Here is a 25,059-nt window from a genome sequence, read left to right on the forward strand (position 1 = left end):
CTCAATAATGTAGCACCAATAGGTAAAAAAATGCCGAGAGAACGAACATTTCTGAGGTTCTAGAGAGGGAGAAGAAAATAAAAGGTTTTCCAGCTCATCTTACCTGCTCTTTCCTGTTCCATGTGTCCAGAGCAAACATTGCTGAGGAATTATGGTCGCTCATCACGCCGTTCTGTGCAAGACCCAAGGAAAGCTAGGAGGTTGTACAGTTATCTCCCTTGGTGTAATTCTAAACTATACAACCTACTACCTCAACCTGGATGCATGCAGTCAAAAATGCTGAAAGCTACCCACCACTTCACAGCCGACATAATGTCAGGGTTTCTAGTTAAAAAAAGTCCTCAAAATTCTCAGTGCACTAATTTAGAAGTAATAAATATTTTGCTGGTGAAAAGACACCAAACCCAAATGCAGCTCCCCACACTGCATATGTTAATAGGTAAGACGCGATAAGCCATGGTTATTCCTGCTAGACATAGACAAGATCACGGTCACTTTTCACGCAAGAAGGAATTTTGTCCCTGGCCAAAAAAACAACTTTTCCCCCTTCACAGCAGATGCATCTGCACTACAGCACAGAACATATACATACATTATTTAAAGCACTTAAAGAAGGCTTAGGACGAAATTTGTCCTAACATGTCTTTTCCTTTTTGAACACATATCATGTTGTTGACCTTGGAACATGCAGCTTGGCTCCTGAATGTTTAAAGGATGATTGCAGAAGAAGGATTAGGAGCAGAACTGCAAAAAGGGCAGAAAGTTTTAAGTAAATTTTAGCCTTGCATCAATGCCTTATTAAGATTAACGATCTTAGAAATGCAACACTGAGCCTCTCTCAGCAGTCAGAACAAGACGGCGTTCCCTTAACAAGGAACACATTACATTTTTAACTTGTATTAGTGCACAGTCAAACAACAAGGATGTTATCATTGTGACTCATTCCCATTACCCACCAAGGTATTACTTAAAGCAGTAGGCTGCCTATTTATTATGGCTTACAAACAGGGATTAGCATCTTAAAATATGCTAGTGCAGACAGTGGAACTGAATCAGCCCCGAGATCCTGCCTCTCAGGTGAATGCATCCTCAGGCACAGCAGCTCTGTGCTGGAAGGGGATTACAAGGGAATCAAACCCTAGGCACGAACGCTGAGCTGTGCTGAATAGATGGCATCTTGGTTGTTTCTATTTTCTGAGGATAAAGTAGCATTGCTGATTATGAAAAAGCCAGTGCCCTACCTTTACATTCAAAGCCTGACTAGAAATAAAGGAGGAAGGTGAGAAATAATACCACTCTTCAGGATTCAGCTTGCAACAGCAGAAAAATATTTGAAAAAAAACAGTCTGCAAGGTTTAAACATACATGATGTTGATAGTATCAGTGGAATTCCTAACGACTCCATATTCGGTAAAGTTTACTTTGACCTGATAGGCTCTGTGGAAATACAACACATTATTTTAGTTAACAGGACAGTACAGTATCCCAACAGCAGAGTCACTGTTAACCATTTTATTAGTTAGAACACTGATCCAACCACAAATCTGGATAAGGAAACCATGGCGCTCTGGCCCTGTACTGACCCGGAGCTTTATCGCTGTCTAAAAGCACACTGAAACCGTCCCAGCTCCTTGATGCAACATCATCATTTTTCCTCACTGAACATCTGTCCTTTGACATGAAATCCAATCATGTAACTAATGTAGCTCTATGGAAGCCAATGAACCCGTGTCTTCATTTAAGGTGATGGAAGATCTCAAATCCCACCCAATTTCTATGTAACTCTCCTTTAGACTTTCAAAAACGTCCTATTTCATATTCTGCAGCTATAAACTAAACCATTTCAGTATCGTATGGCTAGGTTACTGATTTTTTCTACAAATTAACCCTTGCAAGTATTTTCCCGTATCTCAATCTTGTCATGAATGTTAGATATTACACAATTTAAAGCATTTAAAAATTATTATCTATATCTGATCAGTTTAATTAAGGAAAGTACTGCTAACATCACCATTGCACTGAGACTAACACAGGCATATCTTGCAGATCAGGCAGTTATAAGCAGAGCTGAGCAAAAAACTCTCCAATAATTTGATCTAAAATAGAAGGTGGAGAAAAAGTGTTTTGTTCCATTTGTACCCTCAACTCAGTAAAGGTCCTTTCATAGATACATCACAATAGAAAATTCCTTAGGAAAAAATTCCTTACTCTCAACTTGCGCCTAAATAACCTAAATTTTTCTCAGGTTGGCAAATGCCACTTTTGTTCATGACTCGCCACCTCTCCTTGCTGCTCTTCCATCGCAACTTCAGCTTCCTGTTCATCACCGCATTTACAAATCCTTGAGCTGTCAAGCTCTGTGCTGGCACTTATTCAAAGAGCATTCTCGCTCCCTCCCCCGTCGCTATATTGAGCTGGGGAGCTGTGTCCCGCTCGGCACACGTGCCTTTGCTGCCAGTACCAAGACCTGCTCCAAGGTGCCATGGCAGTGTCCAAGCACGAACTGCCGGGAGAGGGTCCTCACTGAGAAAATATTCTCGTCCAAGTTCCCACATATGCCAACACGTCTCAGCACAAATGTGATACAAATAAGCAAGTCTTTCTGCGGACCCGTATGCAACCTATGCTCACTTTACAGAGCCATACAACGAGACTTCAAGATAAAGTCTAAACACCAAAGCAGTTTCCGTCCCAGGGTCTGATACCTAACTCATCCTCTGGTCAATTTTCAGACACCTCTGCAGCCTGCTGCACAGATTATCCTGGCAAATTTTCCCCATTTATAAGAGCTTCCTTCAGAATTACAGATATTTTGTTCCCATCTCTTTAAGCTCAGATGAAGCTTGGACAGATGAAAGTGTATTTGCATCCCAGAGGAACTGTAGTTTCAAGCAGAAAAAAGTGTCACGCATCTAGTCATTCTGTCAATTAGAATATCTGCTGCTATTACTGACATGAAGAATTGAGATCAAATATTAAAACAGAAGTCATCTAATTACCATTACCTCTGCACCTTCACAACATCTATCAACGCCTGGCTCTTCCTATGTACTATCAACATTCTTTTTCTGGGAGGAGAGCAAGAGAGATTCACAGCTCTAGTGCCTATTAAGACACTTTCTTTTGGTGGCATGAATCTCCATGTTTGTTTTCTGGTGATTTTTGTCAATTATGTCTTTACCCAATTAGCACAATCATACCTCATTATGTAATTAGGGTAAATATGTAATTTAATGACAATGTTCAATTACAATACGTATCGATGTCATGAAAGTTCCTATTATATATTGTGGCAGGGAGAAGCGCATTAAGTGTAGAGCTGTGCATTCCTATATAAGTTCGTGTGCCCCAGCGCCTATTGTTCGTGAACCCTTTTAGGCCTCTTGCTTTTTCAGAATCACAGAAATGATTTCACACTTCTGTGGACAAAAGGAAATCTCTGTCCCAGCCCAGCAAGTTTTATTTTAAAGCAACAGTGTAATCAAAAAATTGCGTCCTTTTACTTAGCGTAACCCTCTGATTTCTGAAATACAGCAGTTGAAGTAAATGTGGAAAAGACTCCTCTTTGGAATACTTATTTCCAAATGGAGAGGAAATGTCATTGTAGCAGCTCTTCCGAGAGAGATCAAGGGTTTCTACCTCTGAAGTTAACAACAGCCCACGCCACTGACCTCAGAAGACGTTAGATCAAGGCGCAAACTTTACTCTGGACTAGGAAGTTACACAGAAGCATCGCTCATTTTACCGCCTGTTCCCTTCATGGACTTCAGGTGAGGGAAGAATTCAGAAACCTGCTTCCCCTACATGTAGTGTAGACCCTACATGAACTTGAATTTTAAATTTCATTTCCCCAAGAAGGAGGAGATAATTCAGATCCAGAACTGATTTTTTGAGGATCGATTGGCTGGAATATTCCATGCTTTTAAAACATGCTTCAATACAAAGCAGCAGTTTAGTCATGATCCACAGAAGGGCAGGGTTTCAGAGGGCAGAATATTCCCAAATAACGACACAGAAATCAGTGCATGTATTAACCCCCTGCAGCTGTACCACACTTTGTGTGCACTCACAGACCACTCCTATTGACTTTACAGGTATGAACAAGACAGTGAGTATACCAGCCATGGAAATTCAGTACAGATGTGTTGAAGAAAGCTGAATTCTGTTTTGTTATTATCATCAGCAGAGATTTGGCTTTGAATCTTCATGGATGTGAATGATGCAGAAGAAGGATGAACCCACCTTCACCTGCAGATCCCAGGCAGGCTACTGCAGGGCTGGCCAAGGGGAGGGTGGAAAGCAGAAAATACTCATGAAGCAAACATATTTCCTTAAGTCACTGAGAAAAAAAAAATAATACCCAAACCCACAAACGATATTGTTCCAGTTTGAGGTCTGAAATCTTGTTTGCTAAATTTCAGCCTGGAGGGATCTTTTTTACAGCTACTTTCAAAAACCTCAGACAGAAGACATTTTACAGCAGAAATGATTCCTACTGGTCATCTCTCCCATTCAGCTTTACTTGATGAAACTTTGTGATTAGAACTTGGTTGTGATGAGGAACCTCAAGAGGTCCAAAGGTTTACTCTATCTCACAGAGCTCTCCTAGAAGTCTGGCCAACACGCTAAACAGGGCTGGAACTTCAAGTGTCTGCAAAATAAAGAAAGAAGTCTCATCTGCGCTCAGCTGAAATCCAGAGCAAGTAAATATTTTGAAAGCTATCCAAAATTTTTCAACACATTACAAAAATGGTCTCTGCCTCAACTTTTAGCAAGAGTTACGGCAATCTGAAGATTTACTCAATATTACATTTCAATATCTGTTACTTTCTAGGGGAAGGGTAGCCACGCTCTCACTCGGAGCCATATATAGCTTTTTGTCAGCAGCTGGAGTGCAGCATCAGCCCTGGGTCAGACAACACATGACACAGATGCTCTGTGCTGGGTCTAAGGCTGGATATCAGGGATGCTGGTGGGCAAGGTGGCACAAGGTAGCAAGGGCTGCAAGGCTGATGACTCTAAATGACCCCAAAGCCTAGGTGGTTTTTTTTGCTTAGCCCAGGCCTGCTTTATGATCGAGCTGTTCCCTGTGTTGTTGGTGTGAAGCTCAGAGAGCCCAGGTTGAATGCTCTTGTTCGAGATTCTGCAGAGCATGATAAGGACCCAGAGCCAAGGCTGGTTCTACACACATGCTGAAACGTAAAGGAACTCATAGGTGATTGCTAGGAAGCTCTACCGAAACTGCCACTTCCAGGGTGGCACAGTGAGGCTGCATCTCGTCATGATACTGCACATCTACAACCCAAGTCTCCACAGCCCAGCCGGGAGCACATCTCCTCTTCTCCTTCACATCGCTGTGGCTAATGGTACTTATGCGATGCTCCTAAGTCATGGAGACTTCCTGGCTCAAGGGCAGGTGTCTGTCTTAGTCTTGGATTCCTCCCCTAAGAACATCCTCGCCTTATTTTCTCCCTTACTGATTAAAAGGAAATAAACAAAGAGAGGAAAAAAATCAGATTACTGAAACAGTTAGTTATCTGCCTTTCAAGAGTTTAACCAGATTTGACTATCTGAATAAGAGTATTTGGATATGGTTCAAATTCCAGGGTACACAATTACATTCTGCTTACCATGAATCCCATTTGCCACTGCATATGGTTATTCTAATTACCCGAATGCTATTGTGTGCTCCTCTGCTGACAAGGGCTCACTGTGCTCCACACCAGACCAGACTGGGAAAAGAGGGAGCACACAAATGTAGTAATTTTTGTACCCCAGTGGATACCATGCAACATGCTCGTCTGCAAGGGACCTTACAGGTGCTTTCAGTGAAAGATGTCAGTAACAAAAATGAGAAATGGCCTTGTTATTTTGAGGGAGAAAGACACGATTTACCAAATCTGAAAAAAAAATAAAAAAGAGGAGTTTGCTTTGGAAAAGCTTTGGTTTGCTCTTGCAGACAAGAACTACTGCTTCTGGTTTAAACTGTAACTCCGGCCAAATGAAACACAATTGTAGTAAAGCCTCCCCAGATGCAGATACAGCCACGTAGTTTCACAGGAGGCATTTTTTTTCCTCTTGGGAGGTACTAAAGCAAAGACTCTGCCTATTGCTAGCGAAAAGGACCGCATTAATTAAGGTACCAATTTTTGGAGAGGATATTGGGACTTTTTCATTTCCCCAAGGCCTTCCTGGTACTTGCTACGTGCAGGTGCTCTGGTTTGTTTCCAGCTACAGTAACTGCCTGCTATTGCTTTAAGTTCCCCTGCAACATCAAACTGGGTGAAGTATTCAGTACTTCCTGCCCTTAGCAATTCTGCAGCGCGTCTGTGCACTGTTAGGCAGTCGCTGTGCCTCAGTGACAGATGAAGAGATCTCTGTGCACTCTGTATGGCACTTGGATCAAAGCCGCTGCATAAATGTGAGCTCCTTATCAACTCAGTGAGGGGAAAAAACAATTCATAAGAAACGTACAGGTAGAAGCTCCGCAGACTCCAATTAGTTTTCTCCATCCTAAAGGGAAGACGCATTTCAAGGTTCTTCCCATCATTTTGTCAGACTCCAGTTTCACTCTAAAACTTAATGAAGTGCAGTGAAATACAAGCAACAGAAAAGAAATACAAATTAACGCTGAAAACACAATACAGTTCTTTTCAAAAGGCAGAGCTGAAAAACAAAGGGGCGGGGGAGACTATTGGAGGCTACAGTTGAAAAGAACAGGGGGCAGCTTAACAAGAAACAAACTAAAATGAATTTTAAAATTTAGTAAAATGTAAAAGGAGAAGGAGGGGAGGGGAAAGGCACATGAGCTAGCGGCAGGAAGGCAGAAGTTGGAGCCAGGCCATCCCAAGTACTAACTTTGCCTTAGCAACGTCAGGCAAACAGGTACAGCGAGAGAGCACTGCGGTACAAAGACCCAAACTTCAGGTAGCATCGTGGCAGGCTCCACGGCTACGCTGTGCTCAGAGAAGCAACGCTGGTACTGCTGACAGAAGCGTTGACTCTACCTCTGCCCGCCTCGGCGTCCCCTCCGCAGCCACCACTGCACCCCTTCCTGCAGAAGACACCAGTGTTCAAGACACTTCCTTGGGCACCTCCACCCTGTCCCATAAAGCAGAGGCCACAGCATCTGCAAAGCTCACGTCAGGCTGAGCTGACGCGTGCCCAGGCAGTGGCACAGCCACCCCTTTTCTTTGCCAAGCACCAGAAAACCAGAAGCAACCAGAAAACATGCTTAGCCTCAGAATATAATGCGATGGTTCCCCTCACGGCAGCACAGGGCCGGCATCTTAGCCCCATTTCTCATGGCACATTTCTAAAGTTTGCTTTCTAAGCATCCAGCCGTGTTTGGATCAAGTCTCTCACCAAAAGGAAGAAAAAAAAAATGTTGGATATTGATTAGCGGGTCCCAACATAGTCAGTGAGAAACTACACTAAAATATTTTACAAAAAAATCTGTTTCCTCCTTCCACTTCTTTGACTCAAATATTGATTTTCTAATCCAAAAATATGCTTTCAAACCCAACTGTGGTAGCTCATTTTGCAACACATCTGCCCAATTCCCCTGCCATGGGCTTTTGGCACTCTCAAAGCAATGTCACCTGAAGTGCCAGCCTCTAGAAACATCAGTGACAAATTCCAGGCTTTTCTCAGCATATTCTGCCAGAAGCCTGATGTCTCCAAATGACTTTACAGAGGAGAGACCACCATGCAGAAATACATATTATATTGGGAACTGGGTTTGACCAGCTCATTTCTCTTTGGAGGTTAGACTGAATGAGCCACTACTTCCTTTATAGCCATAAACACAGAAATTTAATGCAGTGAATATTCACAGCATTTAAAAAAAAAAAAAGAGACAACATCAAAACAACACAGAATATTAACAGCCCCTCTGGGAAAAACAATTTTTACTGTCACAACTAGATGCAACCTCATCCTGCTTCTATCACAGCCCATGATGATACCCGACTCATTCCACTATGGGTGAAACAACGTCCAAAGTGGAGGCAGGAACCAGCACCACCTCCCAAAGGAGAACTTGACCCAAGGTCCATATTCTGGGTGGTATCCCACAACTAGGCTTCAATATGCCCTCACCTGAAAGAGATGTATCCTTCCCCCTCCTCAGTCCCCTCTAACTGTCTGTTTTTTGCAGAGCCAAAACATTCCTCATGGACACCTACGTAGCTGAGACGGGAAGGGTGATGCCCCGCGTTCATGCTGTGTGTAGATGTAAGCACACACCTGAAAACCAGCTGCGCCGCAGAGACAGAGACAGCCCAGCACCCAAAGTTCTTCTGGAAGCCACCCACCCACCGCAGGGCAGCTTTTAGACCTTAATTTCCTATACGTGCAGGAGGGGCACATTGACCCTGTGCCCAAATGCACGGTCACATAAAAAGCCAAACTGTGCATTTTATTTTCTTTTTTAAAAGCTAGTTTCAATTTGCAGGGAGAAAGAAGAGTAGTTAGACCAAAATTTTATTAGCAGAAGCCTTCTTTGACATCATTTTATGCTTCTATAGTAAACAGAAAACACACAGAAAACCCTGGAAATTCAGCAAGGAAGAAAAAAACCCACTTTCTTGGATTGCAGCAGTGTGCGTTAAACCAGCCAAGTTCAAAAACAGAGAAATTTAAAAGTGGAAACGCAGACCAAATCTTTGGGAGAATTAACACTGAAAGCTGCTGGAAAGAAACAGTCAGACGTTATTTTGAGTTTACAGTCTAATTATTTTCATATAGAATCTGTATATTGGGGTTTTAAAAAATGACTTCTTAAAAAAATAATTGTTCCACTTCCACGACTCAAAAAGGTTATTTTTATGCAGCAGGTTTTATACTGCCTGCTTACATGGTGGGGTTTTTTCCTGCTCTACCATTTACAGCATGATTATTTTCCCTTTAAAACTATTTTAAAAGACGTAAATACCATGAAATTGGAAGGAATCGGATTGTACAATAAACTAATTTTTGAGAGAGAATAGGAGTCAGAGGGCCAATACCCTCCTCTGTTAGAGAGCTGGGAGCCTGCAGTATATCCAGGGACTCAAAGTTACTTGATATAAAGGCGAACAGAAGCGTCTATTGCTCTCACAAACAAATTGCCGCCACTAAACAAAGAAAGAATGGATCCACGTTACTTTCTAAACGCAACAATTTTATCTACTTCTCAACAACCTCAGAATTAAACAACGTAAGAAGACTCCCTACCACGTCCCATAGCCACAGCCAGGCATAACGTATCTGAGATTTAATTCTTCAGTCTGATGTCAAATAACTCTCCCAGCCCATTTCACTCAGGCACAAATGAGTTGCTGGTTTGCATGAGTGTATTTAACACTCACCAAAGCTGGAAAGCGATATGATAATTGCAGAACGAGATTTGCAGCTCTCATTTTATATTTCTTAAAACAAAAGAAGGGAGGAGGGAAGAAGGCATTAGAAGGAAGATACAAACAGCGAAGTTGAACGTTGTCAGTTTAAATGCATAAACACACCACTTTGTGCGCTCGCCAGACAGACACATACCTATAGATACAAGCTTGTGTGGAATATGACCACAAGTTCGGATCTACGGGTTTGTGGCAACAGGCAGGGATCTCTTCTGTAATTTGCTAGGTTTGGGGTTTGGGTTTGTTTTTAAAGAGGAAAACCATTTCTGCAAATGAAATTTCAGAGCTGTTAGTAAAGAGCAGCCTTCATTCTCCTCAGCACCTTAAAACCCCTCCTTTGGAGGAAGGGGGGGAGAGTTGCTGATTGACTTTGCTATAACATTAACTCTGTTGCTACAGTTCCCTTCACTCCCATGTAACCCTTTGGAAAAAAAAAGCAGCAAAATAAAACAGATTTTAAAATAAACAAAATTAAGCAGATCTGTGTTTCTTTCTCTTACGTACTTTGCTGGACAGAATTACCGAGGATTACACAGCACTGAAGAATTACCAGCCAAGGTTGGAGGTATATCGCCAACGGTGTACAAATGATCAAACAGCAAAGTTTTCGTATGTAGACAGAGTTGCCATACACATGCATCCCCCCACCCCGCAAAAAGCTGTCTTGTTTCCATTCTGGCAGCCTGGTTAAAATAGACCGACGAAACAACTGCGTAAGAGTTGTTTTAACTTTCAGAGAAGTCATTACTGGTCTGGGGTTCTATTTTAATTCTATTTTTAAAGGAAAAAAAAATCCTTTCACTCTGCTTAACCAATCTAGAAATTTACCCTAACTCCAGCTCTCCGCTGTCTCACTGCATTTCCTCCTAAAATGAGAAAGACAAATATAAAACTTCTTTAGGATCTTTCTAATAAGTTCTGAAAAACAGACAGGGAGCGAAGTTTTGCCACTGCAAGCAAGAAGCATCCCCTCCTTCCCACGAAGTTTCCAAGTTTTCTTTCCTGCATAACTAACATTTCCCATTAATGAAATTTTATTGGGTGCGCAACTGGTGGGGAATTAGGCGGAAAAGCAGTCGGGCTGCGAGCTCCACATAGAACTGGTGAACAAAATCAGTCAGATTAATTATTGCTTAAAGGGTCACAAAATTTTCACTTTCTACCTCTTCTCTTTCTTCAGAAGATAAACTATATTAATGCAAGCCAATATGATTCTCTACAAAATGAAACAGTCAACACTTGGAAAATAATTTTTGCTATTTGGATGCTTTTAGAAAGTTCCCTCACTTCTTGTGTCGGTTCTTAAAATAAATCACTTCAACCTTTCCAGCCTGGTAAGTACGCAATTAAAACATACAATTTTCCTTTATTGGAATTACTGCTTGGGCTGGGTTACAAGAAACTCCTGTTCCATCCAGCAATAGAGATGTTAAACTTTCACCATCTGTCCAAAGGTTATCTAAATTGATCTTCTAAATTTAGATCCCTACGCTTATACTCCGATACCTACCTTAAAAGCGTCCAGCTTTTCCAAGGTTTTCAGCACCCAAAATTCCTACCAAGAAGCGTAGCCGCAGGGGTTCGGCATCTTTGAAAAATCAGGACAACTTTTATGTTGGATCCTGACTGCAATTTCGGAGCACCCAGAATTCAGAAAGCTCTGGCCCTGCAATAATTGTGCAGCGGTCAAGGCAATGGGTCAGGGAGCACGTGGTCCTGCAGACAGAACAGAGTCACATCATGCACAAATACACGTATTGTGCACTTCTTTGGAACAGAACTGCAAACGGAATATAACAAATGTTACCCTACCAAAAATAACCGAAGCCCTCCAACTACAAAGCTCGTTTATTTCGGGGAACCTAAGATCAAAATTCATATTGTCTTTTGACCGTTCTAATAGAGCCTAATAGGCACAATATTAGGAGCCAGTAACATTGCTGCTGCGTGTACCAGTATTTCTTGCAATGGCAAGGAATTTTTCCATCAGACTTTTGCATGTCACTCCATGCTACAATGCGCAGAAAAGAGTATTTTCTTTATGAGTATATTCATTTTGACCCTAATATTCTTTACATTAATGCATGTATATGAAGGTAAGCTAATTTGCATGTGTGTGCTGGCAAAGAAACACCTTATTTTTTCATATGAGAGGAAAAAAGTAATGATCTCGCTGGAGTACACATCCTAAGTGGAGGTTAAATTTTTAGTAGGTTCTAAAACTCTTTTTTTCCCCCTTAATAGCTCACAATCTCATTTTCTAACCACTGGGATAGTTCAAGTCCTTGAAGGAAACCAAGATGTAACATTTGGGTGGCCTGTACATACCTCCTTGTGGTACAGGACATGTGTCCTCAATTCTGACTGGTCTGAATGGAAGTTGCGGGCACCCAACGCACTTCAGCAACTGCTCTTTATTACTGAATTATCGCAGCTCTTCTCAGAGAGAGAACCCAGCCAGACCTTCTAAAAGCCCATCGCGTGTTTGTCAGGGCAGCTGTTAGGTGTTGACCCACGCAGAAAATACGCCCTTTATTTAGTTGCCTGAGCTAGGGCTGATCCCTGCCGCCGTTCTGGCCAACGACCTCCTCCTCCCTTGCTACCTGATTGGCTTTTACAAAACAAAAGGCAAGAAGGAGTGTTAGGATCCAGCGCCATAGCTTCAGTTGTTAAAAAAGGAAAGAGAGAAAAGGAGAGAGCAGCGATAGCTATCTCTAGAAAAGCACCTGCGTACGCCAAATAAATCACTCGAGCAGGTCCCCACTATAAATCTGATCGACCACTTCTGCATTCCTGCGAGCCCCGGAGAAAGGCAGCTCGGTGGCACAGGGATTTCAGTTAGTGGCACCTGTATGCTGTAAATTACAAGTATCCAGGAACCAACCGACCCCTTTTCATACATTTGGGAAAACAAACTCATGGACAATTTTTGAGACAGTAAACCGATAAAGGCAGCAGCAAATGAACACCGTTTTGTTTTGGGGTTTTTTTTGAAAGATATGGATTTATTTATTTTTTGAATGAGCACTGCTCTTTTAAAAGTGAATTTCACTTACATGAAATATATTCAGGGAGCTTACGTGAGAGCCATAGATTATACAAGATCTGGCTTTTGAAACATTTCCCTACATTGATTAATCATACAGCTATTGTACCTTTTGAAAACCTGATGAATATATACACAGTGGCAGAAAATCCATGATAGGCAAGCAAATCAATCATCTTCACACTGTATTTGTCTAGAATGCTGAGATTATAAATAAAAACTTTCAACCCATACATTAAGGATCATATTATTTATATTAAGGATTGTGATATCCTTATACTAAGGATACGTTGCTTCACTATTAAATTTATAATACGTCAATGATCACAGGATCAACAAGGCTTTGGCACTAGAACCTGGGACAGCCAAAAAAGTAATACACTTTCGTTAGTATTAACCCAGCATAAGACTGGCATTTTATAGATTTATAGCCAAAGGAATATGGAAGGAAACATGGAGAAATAAAGTCTCTAAAGACATAACATTGGTTTTGGTCTGTGGGTGGTATTCTTGCAAACCACAAAGCATAAATGCCCTGTCCAGGAAAATCGATCATTATGGAATGCATTGTGTGCCTGAGTAAAAAGCTGTTTGCAGCCATTTCATACTTCTACCACGAAAATAAGACAAATAAGAAACACGACTGCTAAATAATTCCCATTCTTTTCCCCTACCCCTTCCTCCCAATTTTAATCCCAATCCATTTAGGCCTATAAATATATATACATATATATAATTATTTATATATATATACACACACACACATAAACTCTCTCTTAGGTTTAAAGACCCGTATCAATAGATTTCTGTACTTCAAATAATTTTAAGAAATTATAAGGAAAAGGAAGGTACTAACTGGAGAATATATGAGAAACCAAATTACCTCAGTAGCAGCATTTTACAAGATTTCTTATCGAAAGTGCGCTGCCATATTGCTAGGCCCAACTCTTCAAGGAACGTATTCTGGAAGACAAAATATTTATGGATATTTTCATGGCATATTTTCAAGAAATGGATTCTACCTTTATATATCCAGAGGCTACAGCTTTAGAAGCAAAAGGACAGACAAGGTCCTAAGACAGAAATTACTCCCCCCTCCTGATATCCCAATTCTTAAATATATTTTTTTGAAGATTATTTTCCATGTTACACCTTGGACCAATCCACTCCAGCACTCCCCACACAATGAGTTAAATCTGTGGAAATAAAACATTTCTTGTAACACAAACATTTAAGAAGTTTGCCAATTCTATTACCATCAAAGCCATTAAGAAAAATACAGCAACGTGGAGGTTGCAACAGCAAACGCATTCCCTGCTAGTTAGTAACACGCATCAACTTCTTAAACTGATTAGTTATCATATATAGATCCTTATCCAATTAAAGTTTGATAAAACAGAATCAAATAGGAGGATCGTTACCTGCTTTTGAGAAGGTTCACCAAGCAAGCATTTTAAGCTTTTTGACTCTTTTAACACTGATACAAGGAATAATTATTTCTCTCTGCCGATGCGATTGTTAAAAGAAGAGAAACCCCGGATTGTGGTGGCTTCGTGGATGCTATTCTTTTTGCACCACAGCAGGATTCTTGGCTGCCAGTCCAAGCTGCTTTCACTTGCCAAGTTTTAAGATGCCGGTTTTGCCTTTCATTTTATTGTTCCTTTCGCAACGTTAAAGACCGACTTAAAAAACCATGCACAGCTGCTATCGGGAAGGGGGGGGAATTATTTGAATTTTGCACAAGAATGGAGATGAGGAAGGAGCGCGCTGTGATGTAACCACAACGACACCCACAGAAATATTTCCAATATTGGGGGGGGGACGGACTCCCGCTCAGAATCCTGGCATTTTCCTACAACACAGTTGGGATCTAGTGTAAGAGAAGGAAATAATAAAAACGTCCAGACCTACGATCAACCGTAGTCACATTAGAGGTGGAGGCTGATACTTCTCGCCCCCCCCTTCCCCCCCCTATTTTTTAAATCCACTTTCTGCAGCTTAAGACTATTCTTTCTCCTGGAGGATTTCTTCCGGGGGGTGCAGGGAAGCGGAGGCTGGGGAGCGGGCTAACAAAAGGATTCCCCCCGCACCCGGACTCCTACCCCACCCTTTGCCTGCTTCCCTCTGATAGGAGTTCACCCATCCCCAAACATCCCGGCCTTTCATTTGACGCAATGCCACCGGGAAGAGACTCGGCATCACGGCGCAAAAGCTTCCATCAAAATTCAGTACGGGGCTGCGAATTCTTTCATCAAACACGTTCATTTATCGTAAGCAACTTTTTTTTTTTTTACTTTTTTTTTTTTTTAGAGAGCTTGCGTAAAAGGAAGGTGGGAATAGATTCTTAAAAATCCCCAACTTCTCTGTACATGAGTTGATTTATTTTATTTTGCTTGATGTAGCAACAGAATTATTGGGACTGGTTCCAAGGCTGAAAGGAGTTTAAACGAACAAACAGCAACAAAAAGTTGCTTGTGATCCTTCTCAGACTTTAACTAGCTATTAAAAGTGTTACAGTGGCTTATGCTCAATACACATTATAAAGTACAGAAGGATACCACTCTTCCATCAGACACACACGGAGTCGGTCTGAACAACTGCTTCTTGATACAGATGTTGGAGGGACATAGACTGTGTAAAGAAAATTCCCACTCGGACAGGGTTCTTGCAGCCCAAGCTACGTGCAGGCGGAACACACGCGGGGCAGGCAGAATGGCTGGAGACGACTATTTTTCACAGCACTGAGGTGCCTGTTTATCCAGCCTGCACGCCAGAAAATGGAAGCTGTTTCAAATGTACAATAATCGAGGGTGAAAACAGCTCTGACACCAGCTGTTCTACGTGCAGAGGTTTACGGCTGACTTTACAGCAGAACCGACTGCAACCAGCAGAAGATGAATACACCCCCGTATTTCATATTTTAAGAGAAAAAGAGGCAGACTACAGACAACTTAAAGTTTCTATGAAAACCAACAGTCTCAAACAAAAGCGGCGTGAATTAATAAGGGGGAAAGAAAAACAGAAGCTTTGTTCTAAAGTGGAAGCATAAGATGGGAAATTTCAAAATCAGATGGCTTGGTCTGTGATTTCTTTCATTTAAATGAATTGATCTGTTGCTAAACTGCTGCTCTTGTGCCAAGAAACTTTTAACTCCTTCGGCTCAAAACTCCCCGTGTTTTGCTATTTTCTCTGTCCTCCCAAGCGTACTATGATTAAATCGGAAAGCAGAAATTAAAAACGAAGTGGGAAATAAAAAAGAAGATCATAAAAAGAACGGGGGAATTAAACCCACAAGCACATGCAGAACACAAAAGAGCCACGATATGGAGCGTATCGGTGCTTCGTTAGAACTTCTACTGTATAAACAACATGATTCTTGTTCTTACAACGCCGCTAAAACTTGGAAAGGAGACAGAAAGGCCTTCAACCTTCACAATTCCACGTACAGCAAGAACTCCGGGGCAAACCCAACAGAAACAGGGCTAGCAGCAAGAAAAACAACAGAATCCCTGACCTAATTCATTGCAAACATTCACTTACCGAGAATGCCTTAAGCATTTCCAATAGAACCCCCTTTCCTACACATGTTCGCCTATGTGAAAAAGAACAAAAAAGCAAACTGAAAAGCTCTCAAAAACAACCCAGAAGATAGCTGCTTTGGTAAAATTTGGGAGCAAGTTCCTAGTGCTTTTCCATTTTGTTTGGTATTTGTTTTGCCCACTTAAAAAAAAAAAAAAAGAATTAAAAAAAATTGAAAATAGACATGTAATTAGAGATAATTCCAGGGGAAAAATATATATGTGTAGAACACAAAAAAAAAAATTTAAAAAAAAATTATATATCTATATATCTCCCACTTTCCAGTTCTGCTGCAGTTCCCCCTAAACTGCTGCTGCTTGCTCCAATCTGCTGCCTGCTTAACAACGGAATGACAGGCAACATCTGTTTGTATAGAAGCCAAGATCGAGCCTTCAAAATTTTTTTTTTTGGCTCGGTTTCTTTTTTTCTTTTTTTCTTTTTTTTTTCCCCTGCCCCCTCCCCCCGGAAAGCTTTAAAAAAAATAGAAGTAAAAGAAAAAGTAAAAGCACACAGCAAGATTTTGAAAGCAACTCAAGTGAGGCAGCAACTGTTTTCCCTTGAGTTATTTCAAGGTACACAGTACTTCGAGGATAACTCTTTCCTCTCTCTCCACCCGCCGTCACCTCCTCCCCTCCTCTCCCCACCCTACATCCTCTCTTCTTGCCCCATTGCTATTAATAAAGTATCACACAAACTGGGGAAAAAAAAAAAGATCCAACGTACCTTGATCACTAAAAGGCCACTCCCTCCTATGGGGAGGGAGGGGGTTTCTTCAGTAGGCAACTAAAATAAGATTGTGGGGGGAGGGGAATACTGGGACGGTTCGGGGGACAGTCTTGCCACAATCCTCTCACCCTCTTTTTTTTTTTTTTTTTCCTCCTTTCCTCCATTTTACAGACTCTAAAATATATCATGCATATTTTGAAAATAAAACAAATTGTTTTGAAATAAATATGAAAAAAAAATATAAATCAGCCCAGACCCAAATACAATTCAAATGACTAACAATGTCAGTCCACTGCCAATTCTGTGGCAAATCGGGAGAAAGCACAATAATTCCACATGCTGAGATGTGAACAACTGGAAAGAAACCAACTCTCTAGAAGTCACAATGAAAACTATTACGGTGCCCCCACCCCCAACTCCACTGCCACCCCTTTCTGAGTCTCCCCCTGTACCCTCCTCCCACCAGGGGGAAAAAAAAAAAAATTAAGCCACTAATTTAACAAAAGGAAAAGGAGAAGGCAAAACAACAACAAGACCATCAACCGAAGCTATTTAAAAACTACGGGAACGTTTTATTCACTGGTGATTTGGGACAACGCTCCTGCACCCGCACTGCCCCCCCCACCTCCCCCTAAAATAAATAAATAAATAAATCAGACAAGTTGCTAAGGAGACTTGTGTAAACTCAGAATACAGGCACATTTCTGGCCTTTCCCCCTATATTCCATCTCGTATTCCGATCACGCACCACTGCGGCACGATTGCACCAATGCACTGCATTAATCTTGGCCTTAAACGGGCTGACTGGCAAAGCAAACTGTGTGTATATATCATCTTTCAAACTTAACAAGTTAAAGGGAGAGAGGGTGCCGGTGGGAGGGGAGGGTTGGGGGGGGGGAGGCGGGAACCTTCGTGCTGAATATAAAATATAGGAGCCGAGCTTAGTAAGGGAATTTTAAAGAGGAAGTGTTATGCAGGCATATATATATAAAGCCGCAAGGCTCCCTGAGCTTTCTTGCGTCTCTCTGCCTGTGTCTCTCTCGCTCCTCACTCGCTCTCGCTCCCACTTCTCCCAGCAAAATCCCCCGTCCCCTGGCAGATGTCTGAAACCCTGCCAGATCTAACAATGTCCGACCCACTCGCTGCCACCAGGCATTCGGGGCCGCAGACTACCTCATTCTCTCAGCACAGTGGGGTCATATATACATATTAAACAACCGTTTATTTATTTTTCTTTTCAGTCCCTGATGTGCGTGTTCCTCAACCATACATTTAAAGATAATATTTTTGCCTTCTGCTTTTAGGAAGGGGGAGATTAAATCAAAGCCTGAACTGTTCGCGGAAGGTGACAGCACAATCCATTCCTCAGTAACTGACAATGCACCAGCCCCTGGCTGAGACAAAATTAAACTTGGGTTTTTTTTCTGTTCCTTGTTATTTGAATGCAGGAAATACATCTCTCTCTTTTTTTTTCCCTCCTTCCATCTCTCACAATCTCGAATCCTCCCCCCCCAGCGGACAGCTCGGTACAATCATTCAACACCTGCCTTTTGCTTGTTTTGTGCACTGCATTTCACAAGACAAGGATTTCCATCCTCACGTGAGGAATCCAGCAATCTACAAATTCAACAGCAGCACGTACAGGAGAAGCCAATATCATGGTCTGTGCCTTGGAGCTGGTCCTAGAGCCTTACCCCGCTCTCAGGTCCGACTGAGGGCTTTTATGGAAGGCAGCATATTCCAGACAGGGAACCCAAACCGCCCTAACGAGCATCATCATCGCTTTATACCCGGGCCAGCAAAAGCAAAGGAGAGGTGAGCCCATTTGCTCAGCCTCGGAGGGTTTCCATACCAGAGCGAAGAGTGGTCCCTGCCTTCATTTCAGCACACTCGGTGTCACGCCAGGATGCCACCCCATGCAGGAGAAGCATCAGAGTGCGTTGGGCATTCCCTGCCCCAGCCCTTGCTATTCACACAAGGGAGCCCAAGCCCAGGCTACAGCAGGGGTGAGGGTGCGGAGCAGCCACACGTCCCATGGGCTTTGTTTCAGCTGCAACGTAAGATGCAAATGGATAACTGTGACTAATGCTCTTGACAAGGCATAAAGGAGGGACAATATGGAAATCTGAAAGAAAAAGTAAAGTTGGACTCAAGAGCATCATGTGGAGAAAGGAGAGGCTGGCCATCAAGAACAACTCTACTGGTATCTTCCACTTAATCTAATGACAGTCTCACTCATAAGACTATTATTATGGCACCCAGTGGGGCCAATTCTGGCAGCGTGCTTTCCTTTCAGCTCCAAATGACAGCGTGAGGGCATTGCTAACCAAGGAGAAAATTATAAAGTTCTAATCACTAAATTTGGGCTCCAAAGCAAATGAATCTGTGGCACTACACCAAAGTTAGAGAATTAAATATGTATTTTAAAAATGCCTCTCAGTGAGTTAGTGCTCAGATGACTACAGAGCCCTCAGTCCCTGAAATTCAGAGGTGTCTAGCACTACCCCCACTCATCATTTCTTTTTCCTCTTCCATAGATCTACTGGAAAGTGGAACATTTGACTCACCTGGCTGCTTATCTTTGTTTGGGAAGAACCACCTGAAACAAAAATACCAAATGAAGAAGTTAAAACTATTCATTTGAGAATATTTTTTGCCCTAGCAGGTAAGAAAAAGGTTGGAATCATCATAAAAATACTATTTCTCACATACTAGTGTTTTTCAGAGTTAAGCAAAAGCACACAAAATAAACATTTCCCTTTCCCCAGCTTGCCCAGTCCCTTTGAACATATAGATGCTCCAAGCTCAGCAATGCCTGCAGGACACCAAGTGTTCAGGCCCCCACATTTACGAAGGGCTGAAAGGAGGTTTAAGATGTGAGGGTATCACTTCTACAGCAGAGCCAGGAGAAGGGACCATGCCACAGCTTCTTCTGTCACTGAAAAATCAGTCATTTTAACTTAAAACCAGCAAAGGAGATGGTATAGACCTAACCAGGCACTGCTCTGGTGGCAGCGACTGCTCACACACTTCTTCGCCCTGGGAGAGCTGCAGCGGGAACTGCCTGCAGACATTCGGACCTTCAGCCAGTCCAGCTGAGCTGGGGAGAGGATGTTTGCCTTCGCCTCTAGTGAGCCACCTGTAATTCGCCTTTGAAAACCTTGTACTGCAAAGCAGACATACCCAGCTCTGCTGAGGCTGATCCCATCTTCCACCACGCAGGCAGATAACCGAGCCCCAGCAGCGCTGCCTAACGGAATGGACTCGACACTGGGTGAAGATCCGAGGAGACTAACTGCACCTACACCTCTCCTGACCGCAGGGTAGACAATCACGTGTGCGCAGCCTGGACACAACTTGAGCATTTTTCCAAGGAAAACAGAATCCATAGGTCTCAGACCACTAGACAGCTATTAAATAAGCCATCAGGCCCAATAAGGCAGGGTATTTGCAAGGCACCAATACGGATACAAAATTAAGAAGTAGTAAGGCAAAAAATATGCTAAAACCATTGCAGATACAGTACCAGGTACTTTTCCTGCTTTGCCAGTTCTGGGCACTAAGGTTTTCGGAGGAATTTCTAGTGCTGAGGTTGACTAAGTGGGGCTACATTTTTGTTTTGGTTGCAAATTGGGAGCCACTATTTTTATCCACAAGTCCCCCAAAGCATCTGCTTCTCTTGCTATTTAAGACTTCCTTTTATAAAACCTAGTTAGAGGTATATCATTATTTTTAAATGTTACTCTTTGCAGTCACACATTTTATCATCATTACATGTGTCATTATCTATGTGTTTGAACTATGTAATTTGAAGATGAGGAGATAAAATCCTTGCAGGGGGTCTGATAGTTAGTTACTTCCCCTTGAGCAAATATTTTGGGATAATACCTACCATTTGGTACAAGCTAGCGCATCCCCAATGAAAGGAAAAGCAATCCTTTTACAGGTCACGCTTTAAAGTCACCTAGAGAAAGAGACTGTTTGGAAGCATCCAAAGAGTAGGCTAAATCCCCAGCAGAGAAGGAGAATACCCCACTTTTTCCTTGCTTGTAGACAAGGCACAGCCATCTAGAAAAATCTGTACAAATATCGTTTGCTTTCACGGGAAACACTGTATTCACAGCGAGATCTATTTCTCCCAAGGAGTAAAAGATGGGGATGTATCAAACTGTTTCGTGGTTGGACTGTAAGACAGAAGACAGTATGTCTTATTTAAAGAGCTACATGGAGTCACAATTACAACAGGCCTGACAGAGCAGTAGTTGTGGACCAATTAAAGGTTCATATAATGGGATGTAAATGCAACTCAGGTCATTTAATTTAGGAGGCCACTTTCCGTTTGCTGTTTCTGTAACTGATCTACCTTGCTGCTACTAATGGCTATGGGGATTTTTTATTGCCTCATCACTGCCGTCCCCAAGTGACAGGCAGGTAAATGAGATCTACTCCAATCTCTTCCTATAGCTGGCCAAACACACCCTCTGGTTACTCAACGGATTAGGTATCTCTTCAGGTTCTGGGGGACTGTAAGGCACCAGTAGTGGGATAGTTCCACAACACAGGCAAAGCAACAAGAAACCAAAAGTCTCAACGTCTGGGTCTAATCCGAGAGACAGACGCACACAGGAGCGATGTCTAAAACTGCACTTCCAAGGGAACAGTCAGATGTGTCATGCAACCAGCAACAAGACATGTAGAATTTCAGTTCCTGACAGCAACAGCCCCAATTTGACCTAAGACTGAGTTTGACTTGATACTGTACTTGGATTAAAAGCTGCTACACTGCCCAAGAGCGGGTCAAGTGCACAAAGTAGTGAGCAGAGTCACACATGTAATGAATGGTTTGGGTTACGTTTCACACCTGTCAAGGACTACTAGCAAGAAATTTTGTCCTCTATGTACCCTACCCTAGAAATCCTAAAGAGAAAAAAATCTACCTTCTTCCACCCTGAAGTCAAAGCTGTAACGAAGAGAGCAAGATAAGCAAAGGCAAATTTTAGAGAGAAAAGCAATGTCAGAAACAACCTTACACAGTTTGTAGGTAAGCAAAACATGGCGGGGACAGTAGATCTTTTCTTCAATTGCTACTATCCAAACCCGGTTCACAGCTGCTTATTCAAAAAGCAGCTGCCACGTGAAAGTTCAATAAGGGAAAACCAGGTCCAGTGTTCTAAGCTGTATAACGCACCCAAGGAATTGCAATTTTGCGTTCATTACCACAGTCCCACATGGACAACCATCTTCATTCGGACTCAGCCCACCCTGGCTTACATCGGGAAGGTGCTGAGACCACGGCGGGTGCACGTGCAGCTCACCCGGGCTGCCCAGCCCTACCGGAGCTGCCACTGCCTGCCACATGCCCCCCGGGGAGAACGTGTGCGCACACCTACGCATTCCTTCTGCATTATTCCATGGGAGGTTCGTTCCTTTGGCCACCGATTCACTGAGCTCCAAGCAAAGCAGCTCTCTGAGAGTCAGCGCAAAGACAAAAAGCTTGACTGGCATGTCAACAGATTTGAAAGAGGTTTCCTGAAACACTGCCGTCATGTATATATGACTCCAACCCTTCAAACAAGAAACACTACCCCCCAAAACAGGAGAATTGACTCTGTATATTATTCTAGACACACAAACGTACAAGTACCTACAAATGAATTTAGTATGAAAGAGACATTGACACACCTGACAGAAGTCTCCAGCAACTGCCTTTCCCTCTTCCCTTCCCTCCTAACAGAAAGCTGGCAAGTGTCCATATCAGGTACCTGGGAGACAAACCTTCATCCCCGTCTTCTCCATCAGATTGTGACTGTCATTTGCGAAGTCCTTCTCCAAGTAAGTGGATTACAATAATCAGAACTGCTGCATTTAACACTTATTAAAATACAGCTATGTAGGCATGCAAAATTGATTCTTCTTGGCCAGCCTTTTAGCATTGCTCATGGACATTCATTCCTTGGGCATCTAACTGATCCCAGAGGAAAAATACAGCCTACCTTCATTTCCCAGCATTGCTACCCCTCAACCACTCTGAACCAGGCTCTTTCTCACTGTCATCAGGTTTAGTAAATAACATTAATCATTGTGCCCTTCAAACTTGTCAGAGCTTTTCTGCCCTTACTTTTAAATTTTAAACGGTTTCCCCCCTTGTAAGTGCATGGGGCTAGAGCAATATTTTAGGCCTAAAATTAAGGCTTTCAAAAAATTACCTGTGTCATCGACCAAGAGCTTTCAGTATTGCAAGTTCACTACTGAAATCATGAGAGCAGAACGTGACGTTTTACGGGCAGCGAATGGAAGCGCGGAGAGAAGAAGCGATGTTCAGAAGCTGACAGAGGAAGTGCACAACAGAGCCTGGAATTTATCTCACATCTCTTGGTTCCAGTCCAAATGCTTAAACCACAAGATCATCCTTCAGGCCCAGCACACCAGCAAGATCTTTAACTCTCGTGTTGTAAGATCCTGAAGCATTTTCAGTAATTGTTTTGTAGCAGAGGTGGCCTCCAGCCTAGGACAGGATCCTGATCTGACTGCCCAGTGTTCGAAGACAGAGAGACAGAGTTTGGGACCTGTCTGCTGGAAGACATCCCAGACAGTTTTTAATATCTGATTTGGGCATTTCACACCCCGGACGTGACGTAGCACTCCACATATTTCTGCCTCAGATGGGCTAATGAGAGTTTGCTGGGATCTGAAAATGGTGAATGAGATTTTTCCAGACACAGTATCTTACTGAGACAGTGTACCTCGCCGCTCCTTCCCTGTACAACCTCAAAGGGGAAAACAATGAAATAATCAGAACTTCAGGAAAATACTCTGAAGTAGTGAGTAGGATTTTGAAATAATTTGGAAAGAAAATAGTCAGGCACAAACCAAGAAGTTTTCTTGGAGAAGATTTGTGGGGAGGAAGAAGAGAGGTCTTCTACTGTCCAATACATTGCTTTACAGCAAGTATAAAAATACTGTAACCTCATTTCTGTTCAACACAAAGCCAGACAGAAAATAAAGTGAAGCATGCTGATTATCACAGCAAGAGTGATGGATAGGGAGGGAAAGACGGAGGAGTAAGAGACATGTGTCTACATGCTCAATACCAAAGCAAGAAGGGTTGAAGCACAGCAGATGTATCTCTGAAAGCAGCCAGTATTATTGGGGAGGGTGGGAACCCTCATGGCGAGGAGATGGGCAAGCTCTTTGGCCTGAGACTAGAGAAAGGACAAGTGAAACAAAAGGGGTCACAGCTCAACACATATCATAGAGCCACCGAATGGGGAAAAAATTGCCTCTTTCAGCCCAAACGACTTAAAGAGAAATTGTTCCACCACTTCAGCTTTTTGGCTGCATGTCCCCTTAGAACAGAGTGCAGTGAGCGTTTCATCTCATCGCCGTTTTCTAAATCTAGGTCACCTCAACCCATGGCTGTGCTGCTAGTGATACCTCTATGATTTGCCACAGCCCTGGCTTGAAGTAAGTCAGCAGCAACTTAGGGAATGCTAAACAGCAGGAAGCACCTAACTAGCAAATGGAGGGGCTTCTTATAACCCAGTCTGTGCACAGTCACTGAAGGACATGGATTACCTACCTTCAGTGATGGCTCACTTACGGAGAAAAACCTTTGGGCTCACAATCAAAAGCCAAGAAAATTCACCTCTTCAGCTGCTGGACACAGCAACAGGAGAATGCATCATTCATTACCACCGTGCTATTCCAAAATGGCTACAAAGCTTGCCCCGGTAAAAGCAAAGAGGGACGGAACAGACTGAGAAAGCGGTTCACACCCTGTTGACCAGCTTTCTAGAGATAATCCCGATGTCTCTGAGATACTTGCAGATCTAAGACCAGAGTAATTGAAGTAAAAAAGTGAAATCTGAAACCAGCCCTCACAGTTCAAGAAGTGTAGCCCTTTCCCTTTCCTTGCTCGTGTGGGATCGTCCCTTTAAAAGGCCTAAAGGAAGAATATGTAGAAGATGGTCTCATTTGTCATAGCAACGTCTATTGCTGCAAACTGGAAGACGGAGAAGTGCTTCAGACCTGGTTTAGATTAGGAAGAGACAGGAGAAATAAAAAGAGCATCTGACACCAAAATAAAACTATTTTGGTCACTGCCATCTCCCTTATTCTAAATGAAGCAATTGTGGGCTACGTTTGTTTTGCATTCATAATTAGCAGACAGAACAGATGGCAAAGGCGTCACTTAAAGCCACACGTCCGACAAAATAACCCAGGCTGCCAGTGCAATTTTTCACTAGGAACAAGGAATACTTTCCCCTCTTCTTCCCATTGAAACGTATCCCAAAGAAATGAGGCCAGCGA

General features: G+C 42.6%; 1 long non-coding RNA gene across 4 annotated transcripts in view; it reads right to left on the reverse strand.

Annotated features, from left to right (window-relative positions):
* The window catches only part of LOC134524922 (uncharacterized), an 88,207-nt gene that overhangs the window by 27,020 nt on the left and 36,128 nt on the right, over positions 1 to 25,059 (reverse strand). For 2 of the 4 annotated variants that reach the window (XR_010073633.1, XR_010073630.1), the window contains exons 4-6: positions 19,317 to 19,348; positions 13,328 to 13,407; positions 10,909 to 11,114 (exon numbers count right to left, since the gene is read on the reverse strand). This is a non-coding gene — a long non-coding RNA (uncharacterized LOC134524922). Of the gene's footprint in view, positions 1 to 103; positions 167 to 10,908; positions 11,115 to 13,327; positions 13,408 to 13,865; positions 14,123 to 19,316; positions 19,349 to 25,059 lie in introns of those variants that run through there. The other 2 variants (XR_010073631.1, XR_010073632.1) reach the window with 2 other exon arrangements.

Source organism: Chroicocephalus ridibundus, chromosome 18 (genome assembly GCF_963924245.1).
Source record: "Chroicocephalus ridibundus chromosome 18, bChrRid1.1, whole genome shotgun sequence".
In the NCBI taxonomy this organism is placed as follows: domain Eukaryota; kingdom Metazoa; phylum Chordata; class Aves; order Charadriiformes; family Laridae; genus Chroicocephalus; species Chroicocephalus ridibundus.